This window comes from Dipodomys spectabilis, unplaced genomic scaffold (genome assembly GCF_019054845.1).
Source record: "Dipodomys spectabilis isolate Male_0828 unplaced genomic scaffold, ASM1905484v1 ptg000325l, whole genome shotgun sequence".
NCBI classification, from domain to species: Eukaryota; Metazoa; Chordata; class Mammalia; order Rodentia; family Heteromyidae; genus Dipodomys; species Dipodomys spectabilis.
The window spans coordinates 815357-835078 of NW_024871002.1; positions in this window are offsets into that span (position 1 = coordinate 815357).

Below are 19722 nucleotides of genomic sequence, written 5' to 3' on the forward strand. Positions count from 1 at the left end.
TACTGGGCTGGGAAGGTGGCTCAGTGGTAGAGCGCTTGCTTTGCATGCTCGAGGCCCTGGGTTCGATTCCTCAGCACCACATAAGCAAAAAGAAAAAAGCCGGAAGTGGCACTGTGGCTCAAGTGGTAGAGCACTAGCCTTGAGCTGAAGAGCTGAGGGACAGCGCCCAGGCCCAGAGTTCAGGCGCCACGACCGGACCCAAAAAAAAGAAAATTAAAGCTACTTATTTCCAACAACAACTTACGTATGTTCAAACAAAGGAACCATACAGCGTTTAATTTATAATCTTTGGACTGCCCTGGTGTTTGTTCAGGAAATACCAAGTTTTATTTTTTTACATGATGTCAAGTATTAATCAACTTCCCTTCTCCTCCCAGAAAAAAATATTGGTCTGCAGATGAAGAGACATGATAGCTGGATCCCACCTTACTTGGCTCTCAGTCTACTTTGTCATAGAGTCCTCATAACTCTAAATTCAATCCTTTCTTCTGGGTATGGGTTTTGTTTTTGTGCAGATAGACAAAGGTGCTAAGTTATGGAGAGAAGTATCTGTCTTTGTGACTCTTGTGTGGACTCTGTTGGCAGTGAGGCAGGCCTTAGGGCCTGTGTGCATAGCGAAAGAGATACAATTCTTGACTCCAGAATGGGTATTCTGTGCGCCTTCTTCACTCCTCCCTAGCTCCGAGGCTTTGCTGCTTATCTGGGCTTTTTTGGCATTCTAAGACTTTGCCATCTATCTATAGGCTTCAGCCTGCCAGTGCCAAGTGAGGAGCTCAATGGAACTGCCATCCTCTTTCTGTAGCTACACTGATTCTGGATCATGTGTCATGCTTACTGGGATAAGGGGTGGCCTGCCTCTGCAAGAATGCACTCCTGTTGCTTAGGAAATGGGCACTAAAGGGGCATATAACTGGGAGTAAAGTTGGGATAGGGACAGAGGGAAGAATATAAGGTTCCTATGAACATGTCCCATTTAAACAAAATATAGTTGCTTAAGAGAAGGAGTTTCAAGACTCATGGAAATACTTCATTGCTTTTTTTTTTTTTTGCCAGTCCTGGGGCTTGAACTCAGGGCTTGGGCACTGTCTCTGAGCTTCTTTTGCTCAAGGCTAGCACTCCACCACTTGAGAGCCACAGTTCCACTTCAGGCTTTTTCTGTTTATGTGGTACTGAGGAATCGAACCTAGGGCTTCACGCATGTTAGGCATGCACTCTACCACTAAGCCACATTCCCAGCCCACTTCATTGCTTTTATGAAGGATTCTCTCTCTCTCTCTCTTTCTCTTTTTAAAAAGTCTCGTTATGTATCTCAGGCTGATCTTGAACTTGCTGTGTATACCAGGCAAGCCTCAAACTCAAACTCATAATCCTCCTTAGCTTCTTGACTGCTGGTACGACAAACAAGTGCCACCATGCCTGGCTCCATCAAGGATTCTTAAGATTAGAAGTTCATATTTTAGAAACCTGTATACCATTTTAATTTCCTGTAAACATTCCATTTCATTTGCCATTCATTCTTTCATAAATTTAACAAATATTTATTTAGCCATCTACTATGGTTGGGCACTACACTGGCCCTAGTGATAAGCAAAACCACAGTTACAGCCAGACACTAATAATACATCGCAGAAATGAATGTTAAAATATCATGGAAAGTTCTAGAAAAGTATATGCCATATAATAACATATAACATGGGGATTCTAACTTCCAGGGAGATCAGGAAGGTCTTTTTTTTAAGGTAGTGAGCTCTTTGCTGAGACCTGAAGGATGAATAATAAACTTTAACTTGGTAAAAAAAAATAGAGGGAAGGGTCTTTAAGAAATATGGAGCAGTATGTGTAAATCTCCATGGAAAGTAAGTCAGAAACACGGTGTGATGGAACAGAGGATCAAGGGAAACAGGATGGAAGTTGCTACTCACAAAGTGTTCAGGTCTCTAAGGCCAGACCATAAGGGGCCTTGAAGGCATTTGCTAAGGAATTTGGTTTTAACCTCAAGCACCATGGGCCATTCTTGTGTAAGTCTTTTTTGAAAATATCAGTTTGATATTGAGACCAAAGGCATATACTCTTACAAGAGGAACACAAAGGTGCAATGCCTATGTGTCTCTGATCATATAAAATAATGTCTATCAGAATGAACTCCAGAAAATGGAAACAAGAGGTTTTTCCTTTGTTGTCATTTTTCTTTTCTTTTCTTTTTTTTGTCATTTCATTGATCTGTCTTTGGGAAGGTAAGGGCGGTACAGAAATGAAGGGACAAAGGGTGACCAAATGCAGCAGTGGTATACACTAGACACTATGTTCTCTCTGTTGAAAATGAACTATACAACTTCAGAAGGGAAAAACTGGGAGAGAGCAAAGAAAAGGGTAACATTGTCCAAAAAATGTACTCATTAGATGACTTACAAAATTGTAACCCCTGGACTGGGAAGGTGGCTCAGTGGTAGAGTGCTTGCCTTGCAAGCATGAGGCCCTGGGTTCGATTCCTCAGTACCACATAAGCAGAAAAAGCCGGAAGTGGCGCTGTGGCTCAAGTGGTAGAGTGCTAGCCTTGAGCTGAAGAGCTGAAGGACAGTGCCCAGGCCCAGAGTTCAGGCCCCATGACCAGAAAAAAACAAATTGTAACCCCTCTGTATACCGCCTTTATAATAATACATAAAAAATTTTAAAAAGAGGCAAAAACAAAAATATCAGCCTGACAAAGAAAGAATTTACTATTTAGTAAAGGGTTTCTGGGCACTAGTGACATGCCTGTAATCCTAGCTACTTAGGAGGCTGAGATCTGAAGACTTCAGTTTGAAGCCAGTCCAGGCAGGAAAGTCTATGAGACTCTTATCTCCAATAAGTGACTCAGATAAAGCTAGAAAAGGTGCTGTGATCAACTGGTAGAAGGCTAGCCTTGAGCAAAAGACACTCAGAGACAGTGCCCAGGCCCAGAGTTCAAGCCCCAGAACCAGCAAACAAGGGGGGGAGAGTGCTTTCTTTCTTTAAGTATACATGAGTACAAGTAATATGTAGATACAGATCAATCGCTCATGTTCCAAGGGGCAAATCCTTCTGAAACTGAGCAGAATTATTTTTTTAATTGTGAAAATACTGTACAGAGGGGTTACAATTACATGGGCAAGGTAATGAGCACATTTCTTATCAAGCATTGTAGCCTCCTCCTTTGTTTACCCATCCCATCCCTTCCCATCCTCCCCCTGCCCCCCCAACCATCCCCCACCCCCCTCACCAAAGTTGTAAAGTTCCTTTTTCGACATAATGACTTGTACATCTCATTGTTGCAATGGGTCCATCTGTATCCCTATTTAAACGATTTGTTTTTCCCTTCCCCTCCACAAATTATATCAACATCAAATACAGTGAAAGCAGGGTTATACTGTGGGGGAGGGACATACATAGCAACAAAGAAATCATCTTATAAATATGTCAGAAACAATCGCAAGAAAGAAAAAAACATTTGAATACTTATCTTGGGGTTCATTTCACCATCAACTTATATGACCTTTTCTGCTTGTCTCAGACATATACTAGTTATTGAAAATAAGGGAAACCATGGGACCTATGTTTCTTTGGGCCTGGCTTACTTCACTTAATATAATTTTTTCCAAGTCTTTCCATTTCCTACCAAATGGAGCAATGTCATTCTTTCTGATGGAGGCATAGAATTCCATTGTGTATATATACCACATTTCCATTCATCTACTGAGGGGCATCTGGGTTGGTTTCATATCTTAGCTATGGTGAATAATGTTGCAATAAACATAGTTGTGCTGGTAGCTTTAGTATGGTCTTGTTTGTGATTATTTGGGTAAATGCCCCAAAGTGGGATTGCTGGGTCATAGGGGAGCTCTATCTATGTGGACTCTTTTGAGGAACCTCCATACTGCTTTCCAAAGTGGTTGAACAAGTTTACACTCCCACCAACAATGCAGTAAGGGTCCCTTCTGTCCACATCCCCTCCAGCATCTGTTGTTATTAGAGTTCTTGATTATAGCCATTCTAACTGGGGTGAGGTGGTATCTCAATGTTGTTTTGATTTGCGTCTCTTTTTTTTTTTTAATTTTATTTTATTTTATTTGAGAACATACTGTACAGAGGGGTTACAATTACATGGGCAGGATAATGCATACATTTCTTACCAAGCATTGCAGCCTCCTCCTTTGTTTACCCTTCACCTCCCTTCCCAGCCTCCCCCCTCCCCCCCACCCAATCATACCCCCCCTCCCCCCCCCACACCGACATTGTAAAGCTGGTTTTGACATGACATTTTGTACTTCTCATTGTTGCAACAGGTCCACCCGAATCCTTAAACGACTTGTTTGTCCCCATCTCCTCCACATGTTATACTGACATCAAATATAGTGAAAGCGGGGGTTACACTGTGGGGGAGGGACATACAAAGCAACAAAGAAATAATCTTATAAATGCGTTAGAAACACATGCATGAAAGAAACAAAAACATTAAAATACATATTTAAGGGTTCGTTTTCCTAACATCACATTATCTGACCTTTTCCGCTTGACTCATACCTATACTAGATATTGCAAATAAGGGAAACCATGGGACCTATGTTTCTTTGGGCCTGGCTTACTTCACTTAATATAATTTTTTCCAAGCCTTTCCATTTCCTAACAAATGGGGAAATGTCATTCTTTCTGATGGAGGCATAGAATTCCATTGTGTATATATACCACATTTCCATTCATCTACTGAGGGGCATCTGGGTTGGTTCCATATCTTAGCTATGGTAAATAATGCTGCAATAAACATAGTTGTGCTGGTAGCTTTAGTGTGGTCTTTTTTGTAAACATTAGGGTAAATGCCCAAAAGTGGGATTGCTGGGTCATAGGGGAGCTCTATCTATGTGGACTCTTTTGAGGAACCTCCATACTGCTTTCCAAAGTGGTTGAACAAGTTTACGCCCCCACCAACAATGCAGTAAGGGTCCCTTCTGTCCACATCCCCTCCAGCATCTGTTGTTATTAGAGTTCTTGATTATAGCCATTCTAACTGGGGTGAGGTGGTATCTCAATGTTGTTTTGATTTGCGTCTCTTTTATGGCTAGAGAGGTTGAGAATTTCTTCATGTGTCTATTGGCCATCCTTTTTTCCTCTTCAGAGAAGTTGCTCTTTAAGTTTTTACCCCACTTATTTATTTATTTATTTGATTGTGAAAATACTGTATAGAGGGGTTACAATTACATGGGCAAGAGTACATTTCTTATCAAGCATTGTAGCCTCCTCCTTTGTTTTCCCTTCCCATCCCTTCCCATCCTTCCCCTCACCTCCACCCAATTCTCCCCTACCCCCCACCCCCCACCAAATTTGTAAAGTTCGTTTTCGACATAACGACTTGTATATCTCATTGTTGCAATGGGTCCACCTGTATCCCTATTTAAACTATTTGTTTTTTCCCTTCCCCTCCACAAATTATATCAACATCAAATACAGTGAAAGCAGGGGTTATACTGTGGGGGAGGGACATAAAAGCAACAAAGAAATAATCTTATAAATGTGTTAGAAACAATCGCATGAATGAAAAAAATATTTGAATACATATCTTAGGGTTCATTTCCCTAACATCACCTATTCTGACCTTTTCTGCTTGACTCAGACATATACAAGATATTGCAAATAAGGGAAACCATGGGATCTATGTTTCTTTGGGCCTGGCTTACTTCACTTAATATAATTTTTTTCAAGCCTTTCCATTTCCTAACAAATGGGGCAATGTCATTCTTTCTGATGGAGGCATAGAATTCCATTATGTATATATACCACATTTTCTTGATCCATTCATCTACTGAGGGGCATCTGGGTTGGTTCCATATCTTAGCTATAGTAAATAATGCTGCAATAAACATAGTCGTACTAGTAGCTTTAGTATGGTCTTGTTTGTGATTATTTGGGTAAATGCCCCAAAGTGGGATTGCTGGGTCATAGGGGAGCTCTCTGTGAAGTCTTTTGAGGAACCTCCATACTGCTTTCCAAAGTGGTTGAACAAGTTTACACTCCCACCAACAATGCAGTAAGAGTCCCTTCTATCCATATCCCCTCCAGCATCTGTTGTTATTAGAGTTCTTGATTTTAGCCATTCTAACTGGAGTGAGGTGGTATCTCAATGTTGTTTTGATTTGCATTTCTTTTATGGCTAGAGAGGTTGAGCATTTCTTCATGTGTCTATTGGGCATCCTTCTTTCCTCTTCAGAGAAGTTTCTCTTTAAGTCTTTAGCCCACTTATTTATTGGGCAGTTGTTTCTTTGAAGATTTGTTGTTGGGGGATTTAATTTTTTGAGTTCCAGGTATATTTTAGATATGAGATGCTTGTCCGTTGTATGGCTAGTGAAGATCTTCTCCCAATCCGTGGGCTTTCTATTGATCTTGCTAGCTATGTCCTTTGCCATGCAGAAGCTCTGCAATTTCATGCAATCCCATTTGTCCAACCGTTCTTTGATTTGTTGTGTTTCTGGGTCTCTATTAAGAAAATTTCGGCCTGTGCCAACAAGACCTAGGGTTTCTCCTATTCCATCCTGTAATGTTTTCAGAGTGTCTGCTTTGACTCCGAGGTCTTTGATCCATTTGGAGTGGATTCTGGTGCAGAGTGATATATAAAGATCTAGCTTTAGTTTTCTACAAGTAGTTGACCAATTTTGCCAGCACCATTTACTGAAGAGTTTGTCTTTCTTCCATTCTATTTTTTTAGCTCCCTTATCGAAGATTAGATGGCTATAGGTCTGTAGGTTCATTTCTGGGTTTTCAATTCTATTCCATTGGTCTTGAGGTCTGTTCTTGTGCCAGTACCAAGCTGTTTTGATTACTATGGCTTTATAGTAGAGTTTGAAATTTGGTATTGATATTCCTCCAGCAGTGTTCTTTCTGTTAAGGATCGTTTTTGCTATTCGGGGTCTTTTATTGTTCCATATGAATTTTTGGATTGCCTCTTGTATTTCCTTGAAGAATGAGGTTGGAATTTTGATAGGTATCACGTTGAATTTGTAGATAGCCTTGGGAAGTATTGCCATTTGCACGATGTTGATCTTTCCAACCCAGGAGCATGGGAATTTTTTGCCACTTTCTAAGTTCTGTTTTGATTTCCTTTTTCAAGTTTTTAAAGTTTTCATCATAGAGGTCCTTCACTTCTTTGGTTAAGTTAATTCCTAGGTATTTTAGTTTTTGTGGGGCTATTACGAATGGAGTTGCTTTCCTAATTTCAGCCACACTTTTCTCATTGTTGGTATACAGAAAAGCCATTGATTTTTTTTTTAATTTAATTTTTTTTTGTGAACATACTGTACAGAGGGGTTACAATTACATGGACAGGATAATGCGTACATTTCTTATTAAGCATTGCAGCCTCCTCCTTTGTTTACCCTTCACATCCCTTCCTTACCAAGCCATTGATTTTTGAGGGTTAATTGTATACCCTGCTACTTTGCCAAAGTTTTTAATCAGCTTGAGTAATTTGGGAGTGAAGTCTATGGGATTCTTTAAATACAAGATCATGTCATCTGCAAAGAGGGAGAGTTTTACTTCTTCTTTCCCTATTTGGATCCCCTTTATGTTTGCATCTTGTCTTATTGCTGTAGCTAGGCATTCTAATACTAGATTGAAGAGAAGTGGAGAGAGTGGACATCCTTGTCTTGTTCCTGAGTTAAGAGGAAATGGCTTTAGTTTTCACCATTAAGTATAATGCTGGCTTAGGTTTGTCATATACAGCCTTTATTGTATTGAGGAATGTTCCATGGATTCTTAATTTTTCCAGAACCTTCATCATAAAAGGGTGTTGGATCTTGTCAAATGCCTTTTCTGCATCTATTGAAATAACCATGTGGTTCTTATTCTTGCTCCTGATGATGTGATGAATTATATGAATTGATTTGCATATATTGCACCAGCTTTGCATCCCTGAAATGAATCTTGTTTGATCGTGTTGTATGATTTTTTGGATGAATTGTTTAAGTCGATTGGCCAAAATTTTGTTGAGAAGTTTTGCATCAATGTTCATCAAAGAAATGGGTCTATAGTTCTCTTTCTTTAATGAGTCCCTGCCTGGTTTTGGGATGAGGGTTATGATGGCTTCATAGAATGTGTTAGGTAGTGAACTTTCTCTTTCAATTTCATTGAAGAGTTGGAAGAGTATTGGTATGAGCTCTGCTTTGAAGGCCTTGTAGAATTCCACTGTAAAACCATCTGGTCCTGGACTTTTCTTAGATGGGAGGTCTCTTATTGCTGTTTCTATTTCTATGCTTGATATGGGCCTGTTAAGATGGTTTAACTCATCTTGGTTTAGTTTTGGCATGTCAATATTTGCTAGGAAAAGGTCCATTTCTGCCAAGTTCTCAAACTTATTAGCATAAAGTTTTGAGAAGTATTCCCTTATAATGTTCTGAATCTTGGTTGTTTCTGTGGTGATGTTTCCATTCTCATCTCTGAGTTTATTTATTTGGGTGTGTTCTCTTCGTTTTCTGATAAGATTTGCTAAGGTCTGTCAATTTTGTTAATTTTTTCGAAGAACCAACTCTTTGTTTTGTTGAGTCTTTTTATAGTTTTTTTGGATTCTAATTCATTTAATTCTGATTTAATTTTAATTATTTCTTTCCATCTACTGGATTGGGGTTTATTTTGCTGCTCTTTTTCAAGAAGGTTCAGATGTCTCATTAAATCATTGGTTTCAGATCTCTCCAATTTGTTGATGTAGGAACTCAGAGCTATAAACTTGCCTCTGAGCATTGCCTTTGCTGTGTCCCAGAGGAGCTGGTAATTTGTGTGCTCATTTTTGTTGAATATCATGAACATTTGAATTTCCTTTCTAGTCTCTTCCATGACCCACTGGTGATTCAGCAGTGTGTTGTTCAGCCTCCATGTGTTACAGGACTTTCTTTGGTGGCTTTTGGTGTTGAGTTCTAATTTTATTCCCTTGTGGTCTGAGAGAATGTAAGGTATAACTTCAATGTTTCTGAATTTAGACAAGTTTGCTTTGTGGCCTAAAATGTGGTCTATTTTAGAAAATGTTCCATGTGCTGCTGAGAAAAACATGTATTCTGATGCTGCTGGGTGAAATATTTGGTAGATGTCTGCTAAATCTAGTTGATCTATGCAGTTGTTTAGATCTGCGGTTTCTCTGTTGAGTTTTTGCCGAGTTGATCTATCTAGTGGGGAAAGTGGTGTGTTAAAATCCCCAATAATTAATGTCTTTGGATCTATGTGGGATTTGAGGGAAAGTAGTGTTTCTTGGATAAATTTGGGTTCTCCATTGTTTGGTGAATAGATATTTAGAATTGTAATATCCTCCTGAAGGAGAGATCCCTTAATTAGTATGTAGTGACCTTCTCTATCTCTTCTCACGAATTTTAATTTGAAGTCTATTTTATCTGATATTAGGATTGCAACTCCTGCCTGTTTATGGGGGCCATTTGCTTGGTAGATTTTGTTCCAGCCTTTAACATTGAAAATGTGTTTGTTTTTATTAGCTCACTTATTTATTAGGCAGTTGTTTCTTTGAGGATTTGTTGTTGGGGGATTTAATTTTTTGAGTTCCAGGTATTTTTAGATATGAGACCCTTGTCTGTTGTATGGCCAGTGAAGATCTTCTCCCAATCTGTGGACTTTCTATTGATCTTACTAGCTATGTCCTTTGCCATGCAGAAGCTCTGCAATTTCACTGAGCAGAAATCTTTAAGACTAGAAAGACCCTAACAAGATGATGAGATGTTTGGTTTACTGGCAAATATGAGTCTATTAGAATTTCTTTAGCAGAGTTTTCCAAATTCTGATTCCCTTTTCTTTTGTTTCTTTTTTCCATTGACCATGGAGCTTGAACTCAGGGCCTGAGCATTGTCCTTGAACTCCTTTTGTTCAAGGCTAGCACTTTACTACTTTGAGCCACATCATCACTTCTGGCTTTCTGGTGGTTAATTGGAGTTTCATGGACTTTCTTGCCTGGGCTGGCTTTGTACCATGATTCTCAGATTTCAGCCTTCTGCGTAGCTAGGATTACAAGTGTGAGCCACCACCATTTTTCTATTCTGGCCCATGTCTCTATTTCTCCTTCAGCTACCATATGTAGCATAATGTTTGCATCTTAAGCATGCTTAACTGTGCAGATAAGTGTCATTAATTATACCCACACTTTGGGCTACCATTACCACCCTTCATCCTAAGAACTCCTTTTTTCTTGAAGGCTAGGGATGTGGCTCAATGGTGGAGCACTTGCCTGCCATGTGGGAGGCTTGATCTCCAGAACAGCCCAAAAGACTACCTTATTTTATCTTGTAAAACAGAAACTCTATACCTCTCTTCTCACCTCCTGAAAGCCATGATATTCTGTTCCTGCAAATTGACTAGACATCTCAAATAAGATTGATACAGTACGTGTCTTTCCATGCTTGGCTTATCTCACTAACACAATATTCTCAAAGTTCACTTCTGTTATATCACGTGTAAAACTTTCCTTGATTTTTAATGTTGCATAATATTGAACTCTATGGACATACTTCATTTTGTTTATCCACTCATCCACTAGTGGTCCTTAGGGTTGTTGTTGTGAATAATGCTTTGGTTATTGAAAGGGTACTAAGCACTTGGCTTTCCAAGGATCTTTACAGGTTCCTTCGAAACTATCTCCACAAGTGGAATTGCTAGATGGCAAGATAATTCTACTTTTAGTATTTTGAGGAACCACTACATCTATATCTGTATCTATATATCTCCTCTAGAAATAGTTCTCTACAACTGTATAACCCTTAGAAAATTAACATGGTTTCACATACATTTTCCATCGGATCTTAATAACAATTCAGCCATTCAGAAGTGATAGAGGTTATTGTTGATATTTTGCAGATGAGAGCACTAAAACCCAAGAAGCTCGAGTGGCATAACAAAAGTCACAACATTTGGCAAAGTCAGAGGACAATCAAGATCAATATCCTTGCAGCTTTTCATCTTTTTTTGGATACCAATTAAATGAGTAGGCATTCTTTGTCCTGTCCATGGGCAGATGGACAGAAAAAAATGAGGAGTGCTAACATCTCCATGACCCAGACCAGAGCTTAACTCATAGTTCCCACATAAAATCTTCACGAGTCATTAGCTGTTCCTTTCTCAGTTCACTGCTCAACAGTGGGTGTTTGGCGTAGGACCATTGCTTTTAGAGTCAAAGACTCCCATGTTTAGACAACAGGGTTAAATTGGCTCTGTCTGAGGACACAACTCTAAGAGAAGGATCAGAGAACATCCTTCTCTTCACTTGGAACATGTGGAAACTGAAGGTAAGTGACATTCCACAGGTCATACAACTAAGTGCTACAGCCTCTGGCTCCAATATCAATATACTCTGGCTCCAATACCAATACCAACTAAGTTGCCAACAGATGTGTAAGAGTGGAGCAGTTAAGCATGGACATCTCGTATGATAGTGTGCCAGCGAGGATATTGTGGGTGATCCCAGTAGGTACTAGACAGGAGCAGGCAGCCAGCTGAGTGGTATAACACTGAGGGATAAATGAAGATTCCTTCAAATGAGAACTAAAAGAGGCTAGCTAGTCAGAGCTTCCTACTATCATTTGTTTCAGTAGAGACTCAAAGATAGTTAAGGGAATGAAAAAGCTTTTGGTGAAAAACTAAGAAGACTACAGGTATGTCTTGATTGGAGGCTATCAGCATGGGGAAGTTGGAGATAAGATAACTAGAAGTGAGACTTCCTATATCATTAGCTTGTGGAACATATTTGTCTTACTTTTTTGTCTGAACTAGAAGGCAGGTCAGTGGTAAACATAGAGTTTCTAAAATAGTAGATTGACCATGTCCTGATAGTTCTGAGGCTATTGCTTAGAGATTGTGGGACCAGAGTTCTTCTGTCATATATGATGTGGTCAGTGCCCATTTGTATATTCAATCTCTCAATATAAGAAGTGATAACTGCCAAGCAGTTATCATGCCTATAATTACATGCCTGTAATCCTAGCTACTTAGGAGGCTGAGATCTGAGGATAGCAGTTTGAAGCCAGCCTAGGCAAGAAAATCTGTAAGATAATGAGATTCTTATCTCCAATTAACCACAAAAAAGTGGGCTGTGGCTCAAGTGGTAGAGTGTTAGCCCTGAGCAAAAAAAAAAAAAAGCTCAGGGACAGTGCCCAGGCCCTGACTTCAAGCCCTAGGACTGGTACCAAAAAAAAAGTGGCAATTATCTTAACTGAAAAATCTACTGCCATAGTTAAGAAAAAGAATAGAAGGATTTCTTGAAGTCTTTGTTTTTCCACATGGCACTGTGATCCTGGAGATAGGATCTTTCTATATAGTCTAAGATAGCCTTGCAATCGTAAGTTTCTTGCATCTTAGTTTCTGTTGGTATAGTCTATGATCTTCACACAATGATGACAAAATGATCTGATGACATTTTTCAGAATGAGTCATTCTTGTCAAGCAACATATGGCCTACAAGGGGCAAGGGATATATTCTAATCCTGTGAAGGACAGATTGCCAGGGTAGCAAAGAACTCTCACCCTCTCCCTCTGTCTTTTTCTCTCCCTTTCCCTCCCTCCCTCCCTCTTTCCCTCTCCTCCCTGAATGTGTGTGTGTGTGTGTGTGTGTGTGTGTATGTGTGTGTGTGTGTGTGTGTGTGTGTGTCTTTATTTTTGGAGGGAAGTCAGGAAGTAGAACAGGGACTTGGAGGTAAAGGGTAAAGTCGGCCTTTCATGTATCAACATTTTATACTCTCAACGGGATGTGGTGGCTCACCCTTGTAATCCCATTACTCAGGAGGCAAGAATATCTCAAGTTTGAGGCAAGCTTGGGCTACAGCCAGCAAGAACTTTACTCAAAAAAGTTATCCTTTAGGGAACTTATGAGACATTCCCAATTGTACTTTTATTTCTTTTAAGGAGCTCTTGGAGAATATCTAAGCTGACTACATGCTTCTATTGGTCCCATTGACCAGTTGATTCATAATGCTGGTGGCACAGGAGAAGGACCATGAACTCCTATGGGATAGGAAGAAAACCAAATGACAGTTGACAGAAAGAGGCCATTGGATTGGCCAGTGTTGGGTTGCTTCTCACTCAATTGCCTGGACAACCAGTGAGGGTAGCAACCTGGGCCTGCCCCTTCTTTCATGATGAACTAATGGTTGGGGTGGAAGAGGTTTGTCGAGTGCTTTGGATGGGATTGCCTGTGGCAGAAGCGCAACTTGATCCCAAATGTGGCAGCTGTAGGGCCCCAACAGAATCACTACTCAAGCAATAGGCTGAGCGACGTATGAGTGATAAATGCTTGTAGTTCCTCTTGGTGATTTTTCAGCTTCTTATTATTTTGGCCATGGGTAAGAGGTAATACAAGAGAAAACGGTATTTCTCTTCCTTTCTGAGCACTGCACCATCGTGATGCTCTTTTTTTTGGGGGGGTCCGGTCATGGGGCCTGAACTCTGGGCTTGGGCACTGTCCCTCGGCTCTTCAGCTCAAGACTAGCGCTCTACCACTTGAGCCACAGCACCACTTCTGGCTTTTTTCTTTTTGCTTATGTGGTGCTGAGGAATCGAACTCAGAGCCTCGAGCATGCAAGGCAAGCGCTCTACCACTGAGCCACCTTCCCAGCCCTATCCTGATGCTCTTGAAGGCCAGGGATCTGAGGAGCATGGAGGGAATGACTTCAGAGTAAAGTCAAGAGAAAGGAAATGAACGTATCCAGTAAGAAATTAGCAAGGGCCTTCCATATCCATATTCCCAATGCCAACAGCCCCATCTGAACTTAGGAAAGAGAAAACTCTGAAATACAAGCAAATCATAGTGGCAAGCAGAGGGATGCACGTGTATTTAGAATGTCTCACAATGTCTATGAACAAACGTGTCATCTCTGTCCAGTGAAGAGGCTCCCCTAACACCACACTTGGAGCCACATTTCCATTACTGAACACATAGCCTGAAAGTAATTAAAGTGCATTTTCAACATTCTCTATAATGCAGACTTCCTCCAAACTGTTGCTGTCTACCTCAAAACTAACCTGACTGCATCACATGATGACAGCTTTCCTTGTTGTATCTCTCCTCACAACCCCAGATAAGGTGCCCATGCAGAAAGAGATGCCAGTCAGAAGACTGCCTTGTAGAGCAACAGGAAGAGAAGGAAGAAGATGTCATTCGGACTGAGAGGTACCATTAGCAAGTGCACATATAGTGATCTCTTCCCCTTATCTATGGTTTCTTTTCTTTTTTGTGTGAATCGTTTAAGAATTGTTGTTATAAAGGTGATGTACAGAGGAGTTTCAATTATATAAGTCACGTAATGAATATATTTCTTTTTGGATGATGTCACCCCTTCCCTCACTCTCTCCTAGTTTCTCCTTCCATTCCCACCTACAAGTTGTATCGTTCATTTTCCACATAGTGTCTAGTGAGTACCACTGCTACATTTGTTCACCCTTTGCCCTTCCATTTCCATGCACTTCTTACTCTCCTAACGACAGATAAATGAACAAAGAAGACAAAATGAAAAGAAAACAAACAATGGCAAAGAAAAAACCTCTTATTTCCATTTCCTGGAGTTCATTTTGATAAACATTATTTTATATGATCAGAAACACATAGGCATTGTGCCTTTGTGTTCTTCCCCTAAGAGTCTCCTCCTTTGGTCTCCCTGCATGTGAATGGTTAGAATCTTTTGGTGGTTTCTAATACTTATGGTCATCTGCAATTCTCAAATATAGTAGAGTACAACACTAACATGCTAACATTTTCTTCTAGTGGCCTGCCATAAATAAGAACTGGCCTTTGGGTATATGATGATTTTTAAAGCCAGTGCTATGATCATTTTTAGGTATAGAGTATATCTATCTATCTATCTATGATTTTGTATATATATATATATATATATATATATATATATGTATATATCCTTTAAGAACAGTAAAGGATAGTGTCGAATCCAGTAATATAGTAACATATCAGTCACTAAGACTTCCTAAAGAGCAGACACCAGGCTTAGAGGGTTTAGCTCATTCTAATCTTCATACAACTTCTTGGAGTGAGTTCTGTTAATGATTTAAGTTTGGAACCAAAAGAACACAAATTTGCAAAGAGCAAAGTATTCTCTAGCAGTTGATAACAGCAGACAAAGCTAATTTTAAAGCTAATTTTATCCCAAACTTTTTATTTAGGTAACACTGAAAAACTACAGGTAAGTTGAAAAATACCATAATTAAAATCCCATGTGTGCTTTACCTAGTTTCACTAACTATTAATATTTTGTTTGCTTTAGTATTCTCTGTATTCACACACACACACACCATGTGTTTCAGAACTATTTGAACATAAATTGCAAGCATCGTTATATTTCTTCTCTAAATACTTTGGCATGAATCTCCTAAGAATAAAAAACATTTTCCTACAAAATCACAATTATTACAGAATTTGAACCTAGCTGTGACTCTAGAGCCCTAGTTGCAAAGTGCTTTGAAAATTAAGTAGAAGGAGACCTCAATACAGTCTGGAAATTCCAGAAGAGATTTTCAGTGGACTTGCTATTCCTGATTATTTACAGCAATGGAAGGAAGGAATCAGGCAAACAATCATAATGCATACGTAATTTTTTAAACTATATTTTTGGAGTGTATTCTATTTTGTTAGGATAAGAAGCACATAGATTTGCCTTAGGAATTAGCTTCTTCTCTGGTCAATATTATTATTTTTTCCAAAGTAAATCATATTTGGTTTTATTCAGTATGATACCAAACTTGTATATAATAAACCAAGAATACTCTTCATATGGAAAAATAACTAATGACTTTCCATGAATATATGATTTTGGTTGTTTAGTGCTATTTAGCATTTTTTAGTTACGTCCTGAGTATTTTGTAGTTTTTACTAGTGTCTTAATATTTATTATGAAACTTAGATCTCTCTCTATTTTTGGGGGGGGGTCCGGTTGTGGGGCCTGAACTCTGGGCCTGGGCACTGTCCTTCAGCTCTTCAGCTCAAGGCTAGCACTCTACCACTTGAGCTACAACGCCACTTCCGGCTTTTTTCTTTTTGCTTATGTGGTGCTGAGGAATTGAACCCAGGGCCTCAGGCATGCAAGGCAAATACTCTACCACTGAGCCACCTTCCCAGCCCTTTATATTTTTCTTTGGGTTGTGAATAAGGTCTTGTGTACCTAGTATAGTTCTCCAAATAATTTATTGAATGATTTATTAACATAATTAATAATATCAAGAAGTAAAAGATATATTCTTTGAGTTCTTGAAATTGATCTCTGTCAAATTCATATATTTTGGGCACCATTTTCAAGACAAGAAGCAGGCAAAATCACCTTTGCTTTGTGGCAGATTCTGTCCCAAAGCAAAGGAAACTTTTTAAACCAAAAACACTAAGTAGGATATATTTTTATTTATTTTCCAGTCAATATTAAAAGTGGTCTTTTTAACCACTCTCTGACATATAATCAGAGTGGGTACTGCAGATGTTTGAATTTAATTAGAAACATAATGATCAAAAGAAATTCCACTCAATAGATGAGTCACCACCACATAGACTCAGCCACAAAGTCCACCTGGAAAGAAATTCAAACTAGAAATTCTAGCCACTGTTCAGGATTCAGCATGTTGGCATGAGGAAAATGAATGCAGACTTGAATATCCATAATAGGAGCCTAGAATTGGTTGTTGCTCAAATTCTTTTTTTTTCTTGTTGGTTGTGGGGCTTGAACTCAAGGTCTGGGTGCTGTCCCTGAGCTCTTTTGCTCAAGGCTAGCATTCTACCAGTTTAAGCCTCAGTGCCACTTCTGGTTTTCTGTGGGTTAATAGGAAATAACAATCTCAAGGACTTTCCTGCCTGGGCTGGCTTCGAGCCACAATCCTCAGATCTCAGCCTCCAGAGTAGCTAAGTAGCTGGGATTACAGGTGTGAGCACTGCCCCCACCCATGCCCAGTTTGTTGCTCAATCTTATCCCACTTACCCACAGTTAAGAAGAGAGGGTCCTAGATATTGTTATGGTCTAGATTGACCTGACTACTCTATCCAGTAAAATTCCAGAAGTAAGATGTCTATTTTAGATTGAAGGAGAAAGTAGACCATTTACTGCCATGCTGGCCAGAATGCCTAAAAGGTACCTGCTCTGAATTTCTTTCTTCTAATTCTTATGTGGGAAAAGTGAATTTTTGAAAGGCTTTTGGACGTTCCAGTGGCTTACACCTGTAATCCTAGATACTTGAAGTCTGAAATTGTGAAGCTTGTGGTTCTAGGACAGCCCAGGGGAGAAAAGGCCAAGAGACATATCTCAATAGATGAAGCTGGATGCTGTGGTACATACCTGTCATTCCAGCTACTATGGGTAGAATGTAGTCTGGACACATGCCTGGGCAAGAAATGAGGCACACACTAAAAAAAAAAAAATATCAGTGCAGAAAAGGGCTGGAGACATGGCTCAGGGATAGAGCGTGTGCCTAGAAAGCACAAGGCTCTGAGTTCAAATTCAGTACCACCACCACCAACCCCTATCAGATTAGGTCTAACTGAGCAATGTTTAGTGACACTACCACTCCCAGTCACAAATGCATGCACAGGAGAAATGTTGACTTTCTTTAACACACACACACACACACACACACACACAAATTGCTTCCATTTGTTTCACTGTTTTCTATGTTATATTCACAAATGAAATCAGAGTGATTTTGTAAATGTTGGCCTCTACAGTCCTTGATTCCCAGTTATTTAAAAAAAGGAAAAACTCTGCATCTGCTTTGCTTTTCACACTCCCAATAAGCTTTCAAAAATCAAAGTATTATAAATCTGTACATCTCTGATAAATGGCCAGGAACACACCTTTATCAAAATGGAAATGGAGAAAATGCCCTATGCAGACTTCCCAATAGCAGATGCTAGGTCACATGTTTGTGCCCCACCCCCTCTATCTCTTCCCCTCTCTCTGCCCCCCGCCCCCACTCTTCTGCAGACACATTCTGATCAGCCATATCTCTGAATTTGCGTAATAACTGGGCACACTATATATGTATGTTATGTTTGTTAAGGACTTTCACTGAAGGGTAGAAAGATTTTTTACAACTTTGTTTTTGTCAGCCGTGGGGCTTGAACTCTGGGCCTGGGCACTGTCCCTCAGCTCTTCAGTTCAAGGTGAGCAATCTTAACACTTGAGCCACAGCGCCACGTCCGGTTTTCTGGTGGTTAATTGGAGTCAACGTCTCATGGTCTTTCCTGCATGAGCTGGCTTTGAACAGCAATTTTCAGATCTCAGCCTCATGAATATTTAGGATTACAGGCATGAGCCACCAGCACCTGCCTGGCTTACAACTTTTTTTTGTACCTGTTCTGGGACTTGAACTCAGGGCCTGGGTGATGTCCCTGAGCTTCTTCTTGCTCAAGGCTGGCACTCAACCACTTAAGCCACAGATCCATTTCTGGCTTTTTCTGGGTAGTTTACTGGAGATAAATGTCTCATGAACTTTCCTGTCCAGGCTGGCTTCACACCATGATCCCTCAGCCTCCTGAGTAACTAGGATTATAGTTCCGAGCCACTGGAGCCCAACTGATTTTTGCAACTTTTAAGCAAACTTTTTTTTTTTTGAGAGAGAGAGGTGGGGATCTTCTTATGTAGCACAGACTTCCCTGGAACTCCTAATCTTCCTGCTTCAGCTACTAAAATCGTGGGATTACAGAGGTGCACCACTATACCTGGGTAAGAAAATTCTTGGTTTATTTTTGATTGTGTGTGTGTGTGTGTGTGTGTGTGTGTGTGTGGTGCATTCCCAGGCTGATTTAGGGAGTAGACAGTTTTTTCATAGGATTGAACAGGAACAATTTAAAGGAATCAAAAACAGCTTTCAGATCAAGGTAGGCCTTGATATTTAAATTCCCTTTCTGCCCTGGCTTGTCTCTTCTTCACTCCCCCATCCTCAGTCCACACTGGTCTAAAATGTCAGAAAGCAACTTATTTACATTTTCTTCCCAAAGCTTTCAAGTGTCCCTCCTTACTCTGACCAGAAAAAAAAAAAACACTTGTCTTCTGTCCTTTGGGCTTTTCCTCTAAATTACTCCTTGCACTCCTTGACTCTGCAGGGATGTAGACAGGCTGAGAAAGAGCATCTGGCTTTCTGCACTAAGGATGCTGTGCTTGCTTGGCAAGTGGGAGGCAGAGGAAAAAGGAGGCGTTCACAGCTTCCAACTATGTAAGGAACAAACCTAGCCCTTTGTAGACCTAGGAGACGAGAGACCTCAGAGAAGAAGCTTTTTCTCCCTACTTATTGCTAGCAGTCCCATGCACTTGAGTGCGTGGAGGGCAAAGCTACCCACCCCCGCGTGGCAGCTGCCCAGGGCACGCTGGGATCCAAAGTATCCCTATGCGTACAGGTCCACTGTCTCACCGGCTGGAGGTTCCCTCAGAAACACTATGGCTGGCTATTACGGCTACCTGAGGATAATAAAGTAAGTGACTGGTGTAGCGGACCTAATCCCATTAGATAGCACGGTGTTGTGGGACATAGAGCGCCCCCTCCCCCCAGCCCCAGGGCAGGACAAGGGGTTTTGACCCAGTCACCTGCTTAAAGAAGGACGGTGTGGGGGGGGGGAGGTAGGGAGAGTAAAGCAGTGTTTTCTCCCAAGCATGAGCTTGGGAGGTTTCCACAGTCTGCGGGTAGCTTGCTGGGAGATTTCAAGCAGATGCCTGTGCGTGGGAAAACACAGCGGTCCATGGGGGGAGTTATTACCCA